This window comes from Triticum aestivum, chromosome 3B (assembly GCF_018294505.1).
Source record: "Triticum aestivum cultivar Chinese Spring chromosome 3B, IWGSC CS RefSeq v2.1, whole genome shotgun sequence".
Lineage (NCBI taxonomy): Eukaryota > Viridiplantae > Streptophyta > Magnoliopsida > Poales > Poaceae > Triticum > Triticum aestivum.
The window spans coordinates 797,966,753-797,981,180 of NC_057801.1; the positions used below are offsets into that span (position 1 = coordinate 797,966,753).

The window sequence follows — 14,428 nt, forward strand, 5'->3', positions numbered from 1 at the left end:
AATTAGAAAGTGTCGGCAGTGATGGGACCACCAATTTTGCCAGGACAAAAGAAAAACCATCGAGCAAATATCGGTTTTGCCGGATCGTGTGGCCATGAGGCGTAATCACTAAAGTGACGCCATGTCGATGCATTCGTGTCGTACATGGTCAACGCTTTCAATATGATGCGGTCCATTGATCCTTGATGACGTGACGTTGAAGATGTCCATCTCGTGGACCAGGTGGCGCCCCTTTGTTGATGTAGATGTTGGTGAAGGACCGTGTTCGTGGAGATGAATTCGCTTCGCCCCAGATAGCCATTGTTGACATACATATGTGTGTAGTATTGGGGCTATATATGTGCATACAATTTTGATCTGAAGCCGTAGGAATTTATTCCCACGGTGTATTCTCATAGTTTCATGAAAAAAGTACAGTACTAAGAAAAGAAAACAAGCCTACGCTACAGGTCCATATATAAAATGCCTCAGCGCATTTGGCTCTTCGTTAATTGCTTGATAACTATGGTTCCCTTTCTTCATGAAAGCAAATGATTTTCCACTCCTACAGTATGGCAGTCTTGCTAGTTTTTTTTAGCGGTTGAGAAAATTGCAGATACACGACGCATCACCATGTTCAACAACAAGGCAAATAGAAGCCAGATCTTGCAATAATGTCACAAAAGCTTGTGGTGCAGCATCACCACCAGCAGTGGTGCAGCCTGCAGAATCAGAAAAGGTTCACAACAACCTATTTAGCATATATAAGTTAACAACCACTTAACCTTTTGGTGTTTGACACATGACTAGTCACTCAAATAACATGGTTCGCTGTCAAGGACTGGGTAAAACGAAGATGAAACACACCGCCTATATATTTACACACAATCACACATAGGGGACAGTCATAAGTTTTTATATTCACCACTCCCAGAACAAGCACTATAGAACCCTAAGGCTGGCAAGGAAGGCAGCACAAAATTCCAGGAAGAGGAGCTGAGGTCCAGTAACTCTCTGCATATCCAGCAGGTACTTGTCATCCTTGGTCTTGTAAAGCTGGAGAAAAAATAAAAGAAATTTAGAACCAAACAGACAGCATATACAGTACCATGCCAGTGAATTGTAGCACCTGAAGAATAGACTATATAACCAACTAGTACTGCACAGCATTAAAACTTGGGAAGTTTGTTTTATCAATATGAATAGCTAGACAGTATTTGTTGGCAATAGCAAACACATGCACGACATAATAATGGTCACTTGGTAACAATTATGAATCGAATATATATGTTGGCCAGTCTTTGCTCCAGCAAAGACGTTATTTTATCTAGTGATACTACTGAATGCGACATTGAGTAGAAAGTTCTCTCTGTTGTTGTTATTTTATCTAGCTTTGTTGATTGTTCGACATTCAGTAGTACATAGAAGGTGAGATTGCTCACCTGGATTTCAAACTTGATCTCAACAGGTAGCCTCCCATTAGCATCGCCAGTATCCATGATGGTAGAGCCATCAACAAAGCTGTGGTTGGCATCTAACATATCACTGACCTGAGGAAACCCAGGGCACCACCTGCATTTCATGTTGTGGTGTCCATTCTTCTTCCAGCGGACATTTAATTCCTGAAGTGCCTTTAGAACCTCAATCATTATATCACGAGGTTGAGCTGGAGACTGTTGGATAAGTAATGCATTAGCTCCACAGCTGAATGCACAAAACAAACCCAACTAAATTGGACAGTGTGCAAGACCTGGAGGCCAAGAGCCCATTTCCTTTGAACGGGGTAATATGACCGCAAGCCACTGCCTTGAGAATCATTGCTTCCTGGAAGATAATTCTTGGTACTTGGCCTTGCTGATTCCGATAACGTAATCTGATTAAAGCTCCTATCCTAGAGAACCATCCATTCATAAAGTTAATAGTGCTTAAACCTTTAATGCATTACACAAGTCACGGATGCTGCAAATGTGGACTAACCATTGGTTGTTGGCAGTCAGCGCCCAAATAGTCACTAGTTGCCCGGAAACGATTTTCCAAGAGCAAGTAATATGCAACAGTTGCCTGGAAACATATAGTCGAAAGTCAGTTACGAAAACTGAATGGAATGAACCACTAATTTTTGTTTGGATATACCTCATTTTGCAGCCTATTACACAACGATCCACCCACATGATCTTTATCATATCCCAGATTGACAACGTTTTGAAGTGTATCTTCATTAATCTTCAGAAATGAACATATAACAAATCAGCATATCATTGCCTAGAAACGGCATTTGGATGCTTGATAGTAAACGAAATTTTTGATAAATAAAGAGTAGCATTGCAAGGAGACTTGATGTGCTACCTTTATGAAACCCAGGGCACAACTTTGGAAATTGATTTCTATAATATTTGTTTTTCAAATATTACATTAATATTATACCCATAAAAGAGAGCATTTCATGAAAAAAGTGTTGATCTTAGTTTTCCTATCATCCATCCAAGATCCTGTATATATGGTAGTCGCTTGAAATGTGAAATAGATGGGGTACCATTTTGGCTTGCTGTGGCGTGTTTGGTGGAGGCACTGCCAGGTAGCGAGGAAGGCGATTCTGAAACCATGGGTGGTCTCTAATTTCACGAATTGTGATTCTCTTCATGGGATCAACAACAAGTATTCTTGGGATCAAATCCATTGCAAGATCAGATAAATAACTTGGAAGGATATAGAAACCTCCCTGGAACACCAAACAAGGGGGTGTCAAATCTCCAGACAAAAAAGGAATGCGAAAGTCCAATTAATTTACAAAAGGTATACATTTGTCAGATCCAAATTGATCTACATACGTTCTGTCTCACCTTTATCTTTTTGAACAACTTGGGAATATTGTCATCCTCAAATGGAACTTTGCCACAAAGAAGAGCATAAAGTATCACTCCACAGCTCCAGACATCAACCTCAGGTCCAGCGTACAAGTTACCTGAGATGAGCTGCGCAAAAATTCTCGTTAAAGCTATTAGCGCAGACGATGTGTGCGAAGAAGTATGAGAATAAGGTGTTAAATAATACAAATAGGCGAATACCTCTGGTGCAGCATAGTTTAGACTCCCGCAGCTAGTCTTCAAAAAATGGCCATCATGCATCACATTACTTAACCCAAAGTCAACAAGTTTCACATTATATTTAGAATCAAGTAACAGGTTTTCTGGCTTTAGATCACGATGAACAACCATGTTTCTGTGACAGTATTCAACACCAGATATAATCTGTTCAAGAAAACGTTAACAAAAGAACTATTGAGACAAAACGTCAATATTCATGCAGTGTATCAGAAAGAACCCTTCAAATTACATATTCACCTTCCGAAGGATTTACCATCTCTGTATGTTTGAAAGCACAATTTGATTTAAGCATAGAGACTAAGACAATCAGGGCATGAAGAATAGGGTGTCATTTAAACAAGAATTGATTTAATTACTGACACAAAGATAACGAAGGCATCAAAAGATGAAACACCAGAGTGATACTAAAAACTCGACGCATCAAGAAGACGTTAACTGGTTGATTAGTTCAATCCAAAAAACAAAGCAATTACCTTTGAAAGCTTACAACAATATGTGGTACAAGTCTTGAGCTAAAACCTAAAATGTCTTTTTTTGTCGATTTTTCTGGTAACATGACCGGTTACCGTCTGACAAAAAAAATCATTTGAATTCAAACGTCATGATCATGCCAAAAGAGGGTATGCATGGGCTACCATAAAACTATCCACGGCCAGGTGGTTACAGAGCCTGGCTTCTCTGCTAGAGGTCGCCAGAAGTCAACTCCGTTTTTTTTATAAACTTCATATTTTTAGTGCATAAAGAGTATCAGCTACCGTGCTGATGATGAAGAGTCGAATCAGGGCCATTGGGTACCGGCAAGGAAAGAAAGTAGCTGACCACTGGACCAGCAACAACTTAGCGTGCGCTATGTTTTAAATATAACATATTTATACAATAGAAATTTCTGAATTCGAAATTTGTTTGAAAATTTTGTGCCAAAAAATATATGAATATTCTATGATTTTCCTGAAACCGATTTTTCCGGAGTCGAGAAAAAAAATCCTTAGTAAAACTTAGTCAACGAATGCAAACCAAGCAAATTGATCATGATTTACACAGTAAGCACGTGAAGAATGTGGGCACTGGACAATTGGCCAGGATGTCCATACATTTCACGATTAAAGTAAGAAGCTCAGCAAAGTTCATTAATGAACAACTATTGCTATTCCCAACATGCCAAGAGCAGGAAAGGCACCTGCTGAAAGATTCGACGAGCCTCATCTTCCTGTAACCGCCCTTTCTCAACAATGTAATCCAATAACTCACCATTCTGGCAATATTCCATCACAACAAATAGATCCTTAGGTGTCTCAATGACCTCATAAACCCGGATGATATGAGGGTGAATTAAGTCAATGAACAACCTCAATATCTTGATTTCTCTCTTTGTTGGAAACGAGATATGAGAAAACAATAGAAGTAAAGCGTTAGACATTCAGCCTATGAAGAAATTCCAGCTGCAAATTTTACTAACTCACAGCAGCAAAACAAGGTGAACTGCTAGTGTACTTTATCTCGACTAATTGATTTAAGTGGGAGTCAGGACTCAGGAACACGCCTACAAGTCTGAGCAGCACTCAGAAAGCAGATAACTCGAAATCCTGAGGAAGCAAGTCGGATCTATCCTAGACTATTGTACAAGGAGAAGGAGGCATACCTTTCTCTTCCATTTCCATAATTTCCATTTGACGACGGTTCAGAATCTTTATAGCAACTTTGTGCCCTGTAAGCTTATGCTCTGCAATCATCACTTTTCCGAATGTGCCATGACCTAATATTTTTCGCAGATTGTAGTTCTTCAATGCTTCAGAATGTCAGCCTCCTCTGGTGTTCCCATCCATTTTCACTATGCCAAAACAAGAGAAATGACATACGTGATTCAGTAAACAATTTTGTAGTTCAAACACAACACACAAGTTGATTGAAACTGGTGAAACACGAGTTACACTGGATATACAGATCGTGAATAATATGAAATATTTACAGCATGTCACTTAGAGACTGGCCTTGAGTGTGAAATGAGTGGGCTGGCCATAAAAGACCACTATGGGACATGACTGGCGAGGGCAAGTGTGGTTCACTTAAAGGTCAACGAAATGGGTCAAGTTCCCTTCTCAGATGGGGAGAGGCACAACATATTCGATCGCTGAAGTGTGGTTCAGAGAGATGATCAGCAACCAACAAGTACTATCTTGTACTAATCGAGTAGGAATAGGATCATAATATATTACCATAAAAATGCTTGCACCCACAGCACGAATGACTATAAACATTTCCTGATATGTAATGTAGCAGGTATGTCAAGGATGGTTGGGATAACAACCACTGATACTGCTCACTCGTACTTTGGGTACCCGGCCCTTGTGCGAAGACACAAATGACACATAGAATCCTTAAAAAGGTTCACAGGTTAATGCCATGACTATACATATATGTGTGGTAAACATGGAAGAGACATACAAGAAATAAAGGCATGCAACAATGAATAAGCTAACACATGAATCTGCTACTAGTACTAAATAACTGTGAACACAACAATTACACCGACGGTATCAGCATCAGAATAAGAATCCCCCAATCGCTCCGTAGGATCTTTTCGACCATATATAGAGCTAGTAAAGGCGTGGCTAACAATCAATCAACTGAAAACTGGTTTTGGGTCAATCGATCATTCTGGACTGTTGGATGCAAAATCAACAGCCAGATCGTCTTCAACCTCCGGCTTATCTTGACCACCGCTCGCGTACTACCGGCCTGGCCGCCTGCTCTCCCTCCCCTCCCCCCCCCCCCCCCCCCCCCCCCCCCCCCCCCGCGCAGCTGGCGGCGCTCTCGCCGCATCGCCCTCCCCTGAACCCCCACCCGCCGTCGGTCTTGCCGCCGCCCCTGGGCATCCCTCCTCCGGCCCCGGGCGATGACCAATTTTTCTTTGGCGAACTTGCAACACCACCGTGATGCCGCGCACCACCGCCGCCGCGATGCCTCCCCCACCCCCACACCCTAAGATAGATGATGAGGTAGCTAGCCTGCCGGCGAGCTTCTTCCTCCCCTCCGGCCCAAAAACGAAATCGACTGACCCAAAAACGAAAACTCATGCAACTGTCATGTAGCTATTGTGATAGAGTAAATTTGGGGAAAGTGAAATCGGCCAGCCTGACTGATCGATCAAAAAACCAACTAATTAACAGATCAGTCAGCAATCAAGACTTAACTCCGGGCATGATGAAGTGAACGTTGGTCTGGGTGGATCTGCGGCAAAGATCTCCGTTATAGGGAAGAAGAAACAAACAGGGCACCGGATCCCCACAACCACGAGCAGAGCAGCACACAAAAAAACTAATAAATTCCCCACTCGAGCCGAAAAATGAATGGACAAGCAGCACTGCCTCACAACTTGTAATTAAGAGCACGCACGCACCACCCCAGCTCTCTACCAAGCCAAGCAAGCAACAACGACGCAGAATCACTAAACGCCGGCGAGAATTGCAGCAAAGATGAGCAGGTGCAGGGCGATTCCGTAATTACCTGGCTAAATCACGTTGGCTATACCGGGTGCATACACACGTTGGACTTTTTTTCTGGTATTATTTACTTTTTTCCGCAGTAAAAGTCCGACCAATGAGGTCGTGACACACTGATTTATGGGGGACATGGCTGGGGATGTTAGAGCAACTCTAACGTACGCACCGCCCCATTTCGTCCACACGTGTCCGTTTAGATTGCAGCGAACAGAAAAATAGGCTCAACGTGCCGACACAAAACGGACGCGTGTCCATTTGGATCGCCACGAACAGAAAAGTATGCCCAACGCGTCGACACAAAATGGATGTGCGTCCGCTTTCGTCCGCATGCCGACCCATTTCCGGCCCAATTTTGAGTCTGATTTGCGTCGGTGTGGACACGAGGCGGACACGGGCAGCGCACGCCAACTACTCCCTTTGGCCCACCAGTCGATGGCAAAGCGTCCATCATTTACCTTCACTCTCCCAAGACCTCCCGGCCGCTCGCCATGGACGACGCCCTCGATGCCACCGCAGGCCTTGCCTCCTTCGCCTCGTCGGGCCTCACCTCCGCCCCCTTGGGCAAAGGCCCCCCCCCCCTCGGCAAGACCGCCACACCACTCAAGAAGAAGAAGCAGCTGATGCACGAGGAGTAGGCTGTGTAGTCCGCCAAGAGGAAGGGACGGAGGCATGCGGCGGATGCAAGGGACAAATCAGCGACCGTCGCCCTCACTGCTGCCGCGCAATAGGAGGAAACCAACGCCCGAGTCCTGGCGGCAACGAGGGGGACCTTGATCTACCTACGGTTAAACCCTGACCATCACGGGCTCGTTAGCACGGTCGTGGCCACGACCGGCACAGGCTCGTCCATGTTTTCTCGGATGGTGCTGCTAGAGTCACCGCGCGCGTCTACGCCGCCCCCGATTCCCGGCTTCCACGTCTATCCACAAGCCTCTCAACTCTCCTAGGAATGCTCGTTGGAGGTGAGCGTTGTAGCGCTTTCCAAGCCTGCGCCCGTGTCCATCGACCTTAACGCTACGCCGGTGGCGGGCGCCTCATCATCCGAAGGGGCAAGAAAACAGCCGCGGGAGTTGTCAACCGACATGCTCCCCGGCGCCCGCAACCTGTTCGACAAAAATATTTTCCTTCTTTTCATTCATCTTTTTGTTTGCTTATGTGCTAGATTGCTTGCTTTGTCACGATTTTGTAAGAAAATACTAAGTTGCATGATTTTTCCAATACAAATAGTAATGATGTTATTAGCACTCCGATTGCTCCCGCCGCTAGTGCCGAATCTTTTGAAATTAATGCTGCTTTGTGGAACCTTGTTAAGAAATATGAATTTTCTGGTAATCCTAATGAAGATGTTACATCCCATCTTAATACTTTTGTTTAATTGTGTGATATGCAAAAGAAAAAAGATGTGGATAATGATATTGTTAGATTGAAGCTATTTCCGTTCTCACTACGAGATCGTGCTAAAACTTGGTTTTCATCCTTGCTTAAAAATAGTATTGGTTCATGGAATAACTGTAGAGATGCTTTTATTTCCAAGTATTTTCCTCCCGCTAAGATCATCTCTCTTAGGAACAATAAAATGAACTTTAAGAAACTTGATCATGAACATGTTGCACAATCATGTGAGAGGATGAAATTGATGATAAGAAATTTCCCTACTCATGGTTTAAGCTTATGGATGATCATACAAAAAAATTATGCTGGATTGAATTTTGCATCTAGAAATCTTTTAGATTTCATCGTGGGTGGTAGTTTTATGGAAATCACATTAGGAGAAGCTACTAAACTCCTAGATAATATTATGGAAAATTACTCTTTAGCATACCGAAAGATCTTCTACCAGTAAAAAAGTGCATGCTATTGAAGAAATTAATACTTTGAGTGAAAAGATGGATGAACTTATGAAATTGATTGCTTGCAAGAATGCTTCTATTGATTCTAATGATATGCCTTTGTCTACTTTGATTTAGAATAATAATGAATCTATGGATGTGAATTTTGTTGGTAGGAACAATTTTGGTAATAACGCGTATAGAGGTAATTTTCATCCTAGGTCATTTCCTAATAATTCATCTAATAATAATGGTTCTTATGTAAATTATAATACGATACCCTCTGATCTTGAGAATAATATTAAATATTTTATTAACTCACAAAAGATTTTAAATGCTATGGTAGAAGAAAAATTACTTAAGATTGATGATGTGGCTAGAAACGTTGATAGAATTTCTCATGAGATTAATTCCTTTAAGATTAGATCTATGCCACCCAAATTGATATTAATGAGTCTTTGAAATCTATTCAAATTTCTATTAATGAAAATAGGCAGAGAAACGCTAGGATGCGAGCTAAGAGAGAATGGCTAGAAAACGTATGTTCTTCTAGTTTTCGTTATGATCATGATGAAGATCAGTGATTGGTGTGACTCCTATTGTATCTTTGTTTGCTAATATAAAGCTTGATGAAGAAGGGACTGGAGAGGAGTCACCTTTAGTTAGAAGGCGTCCCAATAATTTGGAGGGTGAAGATCTTAATGAAAATTTATATAAAAGTGGGTTTGGCGAGGTCAAAACATTAACTAGTGATGAGCCCACTCTTCTGGATTTCAAGGATTTTAATTATAATAATTGTTCTTTGATTGAGTGTATTTCCTTGTTATAATCTATGCTCAATTCACTTCATGCTTATAATCAAAATAAGGCTTTTACTAAACATATCGTTGATGCTATGATGAAATCTTTTGAAGAAAAACTCGAGTTGGAAGTTTCAATACCTACAAAGCTTTATGATGAATGGGAACCTACTATTAAGATTAAGATTAAAAATTATGAGTGCAATACTTTGGGTTATTTGGGTGCTAGCATTTCCACTATTCCAAAAACTTTACCCAAATGATAACGCCCACATATGTGGCATATCTGCACTTCGCCCACACGCTTTGATCCCCGTCTGGTATGTTTTGCATGAATCTTAAAGGAATCTGTTCGAATTTCAGTGCCACGTAGGCATAACATGTTGTGTGGGCGTTCGAGCACTCACCCACACGACCTGTAGCGCGTGGTTGCCAGTTGCACCGTGTGGGTGAACCAATTCCCGCCCACACAGTCACCACCCAGTCCACGCGTGTGTGGGTGAACTACTCTGCGCCCACACGACACTCGTACGGTGATAGATGGCAACTACAGTTGCGCGTATGTGACAACTAGGTAAACACACATGAAATATGATTCGTTGGTAGATGGAAACTACAGTTGTGCGTACGTGACAACTAGGCAAACACACATGGCAACTATATGATTAACCATACATGACAGCTATGGTTGGACCACACGTGGCAACTAGTTAATCACACATGGCAACTATGATTTGATTACACACGGCAACTATCGTTAATTAGACATGGCAAATATAGTTAACCAAAACATAGAAGTTGCCATGCTTTTACAACTAAATTTGCCATCCTGGGTAACTAAAGTTGCCATCCCCCGGGGTAACTAAAGTGTCACCTCGTGGGTGCGCCAGGACGTGTGGGCAGATTTTCTTCGTGCGACACACACGGGGTGAGGATGAGTAGTAGTTGTTGGGCATGTGGCACGAAGTAATCGCGTCCACACATGTGGGCAGTTCTAATTTTTTCCGCCCACATATGACCGTGCGGGCTGCCTCCTGATTATGCCACACAGGACATCGGATCTCTAATATGCCACACGTGTGGCAGTTATCAGTGTCCAAACTCTATGTGATGTTCTAGGTTTAAATTTGCACTTAGCAGATTCCACTATTCAGAAACCTATGTGAAGAATTAATGATGGTCTTATTATTGCAAAAAGGAAATATATGCCCATACATTTTATTGTGCTTGATATAGATTGCAATCCTACATGCCCCATTATTCTTGGTAGACCTTTCCTTAGAACGATTGGTGCAATTATTGATATGAAAAAAGAAGGAAACACTTGATTTCAATTTCGGTTAAGGCAGGGCATGGAACACTTTCCAATAATGAAAATTAAGTTGTCATATGAATCTATTATGAGGGCCACTTATGGATTGAATACCAAAATGAGAATGCCTAGATTTATGAATATGCCTAGCTAGGGGCGTAAAACAATAGCACTTGTTGGGAGGCAACCCAATTTATTTTATGTTTTATGTTTTTGCCTCTGTTTTTCAATAAGTATGCAATTATACTTCTGTTATGATTGTGTTTTAGTGTTTTAGTTAGTGTTCGAGCCAAGTAAGACATTTGGGATGATTTGGGTGATAGTTGATTCGATTCTGCTGAAAAACAAAAACTTTTGAGCCCAGTTATGGAATTTTGTAAATTCACAGAAACATGCTTTTGATCTGATTCTTTTACACAAGATTGATATACAAATTGCCTACGTTTTCTAATTTTTCAGAATTGTTGGAGTTACAGAAGTTTGGCTAAAGTCCAAATTACTAAGAACCATTCTGTTTTTGACATATTTTGTTTCCATTGTGTTGTTCGCTTATTTTGATGAATATATGGGTTGTATCGAGGGGTATGAACCATGGTGAAGTTAGAATAGAGTAGATATAATGCAAATATAAAATTGAAATGTGTTTAAAACAGTATCTAAAAGTGGTGGTTTGGTTTGTTATACTAACGGATCTCACAAGTTTTCTGTTGAGTTTTGTGTTGTGAAGTTTTCAATTTTGGGTGAAGTTTCAATGGACTACGTAATAAGGAGTGGCAAGAGCCTAAGATTGGGGATGCCCATGGCACCCCAAAGTAATATTCAAGGACAACCAAGCATCTAAGCATGGGGTTGCCCCGAAAGGCATCCCCTCTTTTGTCTACAATCCATCGGTAAATTACTTGAGTCTATATTTTTATTCACCACATGATATGTATTTTGCTTGCAGCGTCTTTTATTATATGAGTCTTTGCTTTATTTTCTTTTTAGTTTGCCACAATCATCCTTGCTGTACACACCTTTTGAGAGGCACACAAATTAATCGTGAATTTATTAGAATACTATATCTGCTTCACTTATATTTTTTGAGATAGGTAGTTGCTCTAGTGCTTCACTTATATCTTTTCTATCACAACAATGGTAATCTTTTGAAGAAATTGATGAACTCTCATGCTTCACTTATAGTATTTTGAGAGTCTTATAAATAGTACGGCAATTTGCTTAGATTATGAATTTAGTCCAAATATGTTGGGTGCTCAAGAGGGATATAATAATTTTTTTTCATGAAGATCATTGAATATATGCGAAGTTTGATTACTTGCATTTGTTTTGAGATATAAAGATGGTGATATTAGAGTCATGCTAGTGAGTTATTGTGGTTTAGTAAGAATAGTTGTGCTAAGGTTTGTGATTCCCGAAGCATGCATGTATGGTCTCTCGTTATGCTACTAAATTGGAGCATGATTTATTTTTGATTGTCTTATGAGTGGCGGTCGGGGACGAGCGATGGTTTTTTCCTACCAATCTATCCCCCTAGGAGCATGCGTAGTAGTACTAATAAACTTTTACAGTAAGTATGTGAGTTCTTTATGACTAATGTTGAGTCTGGATTATACGCACTCTCATCCTTCCGCATTTTGCTAGCCTCTTCGGTACCGTGCATCGCCCTTACTCACCTTGAGTTGTGGTGTAAACTTCACTGGTGCATCCAAACCCCATGATATGATACACTCTTTCACACATAAGCCACCTTATATGTTCCTCAAAACAACCACCATACCTACATATTATGGCATTTCCATAGCCATTCCGAGATATATTGCCATGCAACTTCCACCGTTCCGGTTTATCATTGTCATAATGCTTTCATGATCATATATACAGTTGACATAGTATTTGTGGCTTATCCACCATTCATATTTTTTATATACATGTCATGCTAGATCATTGCACATCCCGGTACACCACCGGAGGCATTCATATAGAGTCAAATTTTTGTTCTAGTATCGAGTTGTAATTCTTGAGTTGTAAGTAAGTAAAAGTGTGATGATCATCATTATTAGAGCATTGTCCCATGCGAGGAAAGGATGATGGAGACTATTATTCCCCCACAAGTCAGGATGAGTCTCCGGACTAAAGTAAATAAAGAGAAAAAAAGAGGCCAAAGAGCCCAAAATTAAAAAAAGTGACCAAAGAGCCCTATGAAAAAAATGAGAGAAAAGGAGAGAAGGAACAATGTTACTATCCTTTTCCACACTTGTGATTCAAAGTAGCACCATGTTCTTCATAATAGAGAGTCTCCTATTTTGTCACTTTCATATATCACTAGTGGAAAGTTTTCATTATAGAACTTGGCTTGTATATTCTAATGATGGGCTTCCTCAAATGCCCTAGGTCTTCATGAGCAAGCAAGTTGGATGCACACCCACTTAGTTTTCTTTTGAGCTTTCATACACTTATAGCTCTAGTGCATCCCTACTCCTTGCATTGACATCAATTGATGGGCATCTCCATAACCCGTTGATTAGCCTCGTCAATGGGTCTTTTTTTGTCTTCTCCACACGACCTCCAACATCATATTCTATTCCACCCATAATGCTATATCCATGGCTGACGCTCATGTATTGCGTGAGAATTGAAAAAGCTGAAGCGCGTTAAAAAGTATGAACAATTGCTTAGCTTGTCATCAGGGTTGTGATAAATACTTTGTGTTAAGAAGATAGAGCATGACAAGATTATATGATTTTGTAGGGATAATCTTCTTTAGCCATGATATTTTGAGAAGACATGATTGCTTTTTAGTATGCTTGAAGTATTATTGTTATTATGTCAATATTAAACTTTTGTAAATCTTATGGATCTGCCACATTAAGAAAGATTACATGATAAACATGTTAGGTAGCATTCCACATAAAAATTTCTATTTTTATCATTTACCTACTCGAGGACGAACAAGAATTAAATTTGGCGGTGCTTGATACGTCTCTAACATATCTATAATTTATCATTGTTCCATGCTATTATATTATCCATCTTGGATGTTTTATATGCATTATTATGCAATTTTATATCATTTTTTGGGACTAACCTATTAACCTAGTACCAACTGCCAGTTGTTGTTGTTTCCTTGTTTTTGTCTTTAGAGAAAATTAATACCAAACGGAACAAAAACTTTTTGATATTTTTTCTTGGACCATAAGACACCCTGGAAGCTTCGGGAGGAGGCCAGAAGAGCCACAAGATGGCCACAATCTCATAGGGCGCACCCTAGGGGGGTGCATCCTCCAAGCTTGTGGGCCCCCAATGGCACTTCCAACCCTAATTTTTCTTCCATAGATACCAAAATATTCCCCATAGACTAGAGGGCACACCAAAAATACTATTTCGCCGCCACAAGTTTTAGTCCTCGTGAGATCCCATCTGGAGACCTGTTTTGGTACTCTGCCTGAGGGGGATTCAATCATGGAAGGCTTGTACATCAACTATGCTGCCCTTCCGATGATGTGTGAGTAGTTTACCAAAGACCTACGGGACCATAGCTAGTATCTAGATGGCTTCTTCTCTCTATTTGATCTTCAATATAATGTTCTCCTCGATGTTCTTGGAGGTCTATTCGATGTAATCTTCTCTTGTTGTGTGTTTGTTTAGATCCAATGAATTGTGGATTTATGATCAGATTATCTATGAATATTATATGAGTCTTCTCTGAACTCTTCTATGCATGACTGAGATAGCTTTGTATTACTCTCAGATATATTGAGTTGGTTTGGCCAACTAGATTGATTTTCCTTTCCATGGGAGAGGTGCTTTGTAATGGTTTCAATCTTGCGGTGCTTATTCCCAGTGACATAAAGGGACATGTCACGTATTTGTATTATTTCCATTAAGGATAGAAAGGTGGGGTTTG

The 14,428-nt window shown here is 40.7% G+C and overlaps 1 pseudogene; it reads right to left on the reverse strand.

Moving 5' to 3' along the window:
* Positions 1-650: 650 nt before the first annotated feature.
* On the reverse strand, positions 651-4,906 carry LOC123066653 (carbon catabolite-derepressing protein kinase-like; annotated as a pseudogene).
* Positions 4,907-14,428: the final 9,522 nt, after the last annotated feature.